Source organism: Bactrocera neohumeralis, chromosome 3 (assembly GCF_024586455.1).
Source record: "Bactrocera neohumeralis isolate Rockhampton chromosome 3, APGP_CSIRO_Bneo_wtdbg2-racon-allhic-juicebox.fasta_v2, whole genome shotgun sequence".
Classification (NCBI taxonomy): domain Eukaryota; kingdom Metazoa; phylum Arthropoda; class Insecta; order Diptera; family Tephritidae; genus Bactrocera; species Bactrocera neohumeralis.
The window spans coordinates 37,037,243-37,042,462 of NC_065920.1; positions in this window are offsets into that span (position 1 = coordinate 37,037,243).

A 5,220-nucleotide genomic window follows, 5' to 3' on the forward strand; every position below is an offset into this window, starting at 1 on the left:
GAGCCAAGGAATACGTGTACCAAGTTTCATCATGATATCTCAATTTTTACTCAAGTTACAGCTTGCACGGACGGACGGACAGACGGACGGACAGACGGACGGACGGACAGACAGACATCCGGATTTCGACTCTACTCGTCACCCTGATCACTTTGGTATATATAACCCTATATCTGACTCTTTTAGTTTTAGGACTTACAAACAACCGTTATGTGAACAAAACTATAATACTCTCTTTGGCAACTTTGTTGCGAGAGTATAAAAATATTGAGCAATAGGATAAATCAGTTAGAAAGTAGAATTAGTCCCCATAACGAAAGTTCTATTTCAAATACCCATATTCATTTAACTGAGTCAGACTTAATAGAAATTAGCAGATTACCTGACAGCGTGAAGAACCTCCCAACATTCGAAGGAGATCCGATCCAATTCATATCCTGGATCCACAACGTCAAATCTGTTTTGCAGGACTACGAAGTGGTCAGAACAAAGCCACTGTATAGAGCCATCCTACGACATATTAGGCAGAAAATTAAAGGCCCTGCAGATACGGCCTTAATCTCATACAACATATTCAATGATGATTGGGGAACAATCAAAAATTGTTTCTCACTACACTATGCAGACAAACGCGACCTTAGGACTCTAGAACACGAACTAGGAACCTTATCCCAAAAACACTTCAGCGTAGAGCAATTCTACGCAAGAGTCAATCACCAACTATCGCTGATAATAAACAAAATAAAGAGTCATGATTATTCAAGAGAAACAAATAATGTTCTACTGGAAACCTATAGGAATCGAGCCCTTGATATATTTATCAGAGGCCTAAACGGCGAATTGTCTAGAATGCTGGTCATTCAACGCCCCAGCAACCTACCCGAAGCATACGCTTCCTGCCTTGAAATTCAAAACATTAACTTAAGAAACTATTCAATATATACAAAAAATGGAGGTAGCTCTAATCAAATGCAAAAACATCAAATGAATCCAAAACCAATATTTGTACCAAGGGTATTAAACCCTGCCGAAAAAAATTTAATCTATAATAAAAACATGCAAAATCAAGCACCGCCACCACCCAGACCAACCAATCCTAAACCACCAATCCCTATGGAGGTGGACCCTTCAATACACTCACGAAGAATAAACTATTTGAATCGACCGAACAATACGCCTATAGTAAGGCCATCCAATTATTCTTCAAATATCCCTAGGAAATCCCAAAACTATTTAATGTCCAATAAATTTTATGACAGACGCCTGTCTACCCTACCCTATTTAGAACTAACTTTAAAGAACGAGGATATCGCGAAGTTCCTTGTAGATAGGGGAGCTAATAAAAAGATTGCCTCCGAAAAACTTTCAAAAAATTCAATGAAACTTGAGTGTCATTTTAAGGTTCACTCAGCCACAGGTCAAGTAAATATAACTCATAAACTACGTGGACCATTCTTCGGAAGTATAGGTATTACAAATAATTTTGATTTCCTTACATTACCCAATTTAAAATCCTTTAATGGCATCATTGGCGATGATACCCTCAAAGAATTGGGAGCAATCATAAATAGGAAAAATAACACAATAGCCCTCAAGGATGTGGTACTGCCACTAAAACAAAATATCTCTAAACAAATAAATAATATTCAAGAAAACCCTTATGAACATGAAGTTAAGGAAATGATAAATAAATATTCGGAACTTTTCGGACCAGTCTCCGACAGTGGGACAAATCGACACAAGTGTATTAGCAGAAATTAGAACAACAAGTGAAGAACCGATATATACAAAATCACATCCTTACCCAACCAATCTACGGGGCGAAGTAGAAAAACAAGTAAAAGAACTTCTAAACAATGGTGTAATAAGGCCTTCAAAGAGTCCGTATAACTCCCCATTGTGGATTGTTCCAAAAAACCAGGTCCATCGGGAGAAAAAAAGACTCTATACTTTTCGTTGTTGATTTTAAACGACTAAACGCAATAACTATACCTGATTCCTATCCAATACCTGATATAAACAACACTCTCGCTAGCTTAGGCGAATGTAAGTATTTTACTACACTCGACCTTACATCCGGATTCCACCAAATCAGGATGAAGGAAAAAGACAGCTTTTTCTACAGCCAATGGTAAATATGAATTTACTAGGTTGCCATTCGGTCTTAAAAATGCCCCTTCCATTTTTCAGAGAATGATCAATGATGTTCTCAAAACGCTTATAGGAAAAGCCTGCTACGTTTATATCGATGACATTATAATAATGGGAAAAACTAAAGAGGAACACTTACGAAATATTGAAGATGTGTTCATGCCTTTGTACAAATCAAATTTAAAAGTCAATCTGGAAAAATCCAAATTTTTTAGAACAGAAGTAAATTTTCTAGGCCATATCGTTACCGGCGAAGGTATTTTGCCAGATCCTGACAAAATATCCGCTATTAAAAAAATTCCCGCACCTGCTAACCTTAAGGAATTAAAAGGTTTCCTGGGTTTAGCATCATATTATAGGAGATTTATAAAAGACTTTGCAAAATTGTCAAGCCACTTACCAATTTAACTAGAGGTGGAAATGCTCAAATAAAAGCAAGTCAATCCAAACGGATACAAATTTGACTAACAGAGGAAGGCTTGAAATCATTTAATGACATACAATATTTGCTTACATCTTCTGAAATTCTGGTATTCCCAGACTTCAACAAACCCTTTATTCTGACGACAGATGCTTCCAATACTGCAATCGGAGCAGTCCTTTCACAAGGGATAATCGGTCAAGACAGACCCATAACTTACATCTCTAGATCACTCAACAAAATCTAAGAGAATTACTCGACAATAGAGAAAGAAATGCTCGCCATAGTATGGTCCCTCGACAAATTAAGGACTTACCTGTATGGAGCTAAAGAAATAAAATTCTTACTGATCACCAGCCACCAATTTAACTAAGCACTAAGCAACAGTAATAACAATGCCAAGTTAAAAAGGTGGAAAGCAAGGATAGAAGAATATAATTATAAACTAATTTACAAACCAAAAACCAGAAATGCATTTCTTATTCCACCAATAATAGATTACCCACAGCTTTCAGTAGCCTATAATTCTTAATCAGCGAGCGATATTATTCAATTCAGCAATATTCTGTAAATATACAATATCATTGCTCAATAAAGTTAATTTCCAAAATTTACAACAACAGTTTTAATATTTACGAATTACATACATATATTGCATTTATAGACATAAAAATAATAATTATTTATTAAGATCATATGAGAATGTTTTCAAAAATATCAAAATATTGCCAAAGTTGTAGATGTTTTAGGGGTTTTCAAGGGTCGTTGAAACTTGGATAAGGGGGTATTCTGGTCTAGAAGCATGAATTTAAGTAATTTTTAAAGTGTCGTAAAAAAGGCAATTAATATTTTTACCATCCATTTTTTTATTAGTTATTTGTTAATTTTAGAAGAGTACAGAAAAAAATTAAAAACGGAAAAAAGTAAAACATTTCAAAAATTATGAGCTGACGAAGTGGGGTGTCTCTAAAAATTTCCACGTGACCATACCCATGATTTCAACCCTCCTAGTTATCTGAAACCAAAAAAAAAAAGATTATTAATCGACAATAATGGCGCAATGGCCGGAACTACGGAAAAGTGGGAAGAATTTTTTTTTCACAAAATGGCGACTGCCTGAAAAAAAGTTTTTTTGGATCACTTTTTCTGACTATTTCGAATTTTTTAAAAATAAGAAAAATAAAAATTTGGGGCTAGTTCCAACCATAGACAAGCCTATGAAGAAGACTCTATAAAAATTTCAAGTAAATCGGTCCAGTAGAACCTGAGAAATCGTTGGTATCGTTCCGAAAAAGTCAATTTTGAGAAAAACGCGTTTAAAGTTTAGGAGACAATTCTAGTGAACACGGACGCCACGTCACAAAATCGGCTGTATCGCCGAAAATAAGTCGAATTTTGAAAAATCCTCCCAAGGTCATGTTTTTGAAAGTCTAAACTTTCAAGATATGCAAAAAAAATCGATTTTTTCAAAATCCAGACAAGAATACCCCCATAAGTCGTCGAAATGTTAAAATTTTGGATTGGTTAAAATAAATCCCGCTCAATGTGCTACTTTAGTCAAAACAATGCCGAAGCGATGTAATGGAGTGCTAAGTAATACAAGTAAAAGATATCCAACTTTAGGTAAGTTAAAAAAAGTATTAACTACATTTTTCTTCAGTTGACTTAATAATATGAGCACAACATTTTTGATGGGCTAAAAAATTTACGTAATATTTTTTTAGCTAAAAGTTAGATAAATATAAGTAAAGAAGGGCTAATTCGGGTGCAACCGAACTTTTTATACTCTTGCAACTTGCAGAATTCAAAGCCAAGGAAATACCTTAAGGTGTAAAATGTTAACCAGAGGATCGAAATCAATTTTATATATATATTATATGTATATACTATTTATAACTCATACACTGACCGATATATTCGGCATAATGTTTGTTAGAAAAAGGAAAATCTTGTAAATATGTAGTATCATGCCACATACTAAATAAATTTTCTCTGGGTTTCATTAAGGTACCTCACATACAATCACCAATCGTATGGAGTAAAGTCAGCCGGATGTTCGAAAATCCTGATACATATTAGTTATACGGGTTTAGGTCAAGTCTTCGCCCAATTTTATTTATTTAAGGCACAAAGAAACACTGTTATGAGTACGCTTGTATTTTCATAGAGATAACTTAAATATTGGCCCATATATGCAGCTTAAAGTCTCCCGGAAGTTCGAAAATCTTTTACCCCGGTTCCCGTAAAGCCTTCTCTTTCCATCTCTGGCATACTCAGTTATTGATTTATCGCGCTTTTACTAGTTTTTAACCGTTCTGTTATATGGTGGTGAGCGGAGTTATCTTCCGATTTCACCCACACTATCAGTAAAAGTTCTTATAATATGTTCCAAATTAAGCAGACAGTTTTAGTGGATACGTGAAAAAAACTTTTGTACTATGTAGAACTATTACTCTGTTTTTAACTGAATTAAAATTTCTTCCATTTCGTGTAAAATTAAGTTTCATTTCGGTACTAAAAAGTTGCTTGGATAAACTTGCCGTGACTAAATTATATGAGCACAAGTGTATATTTATGTACTATGTACTTAGTGTATACAGAAATACTTATGTATAGATGGACATATGTATAAAAGAAGACAGCACAAG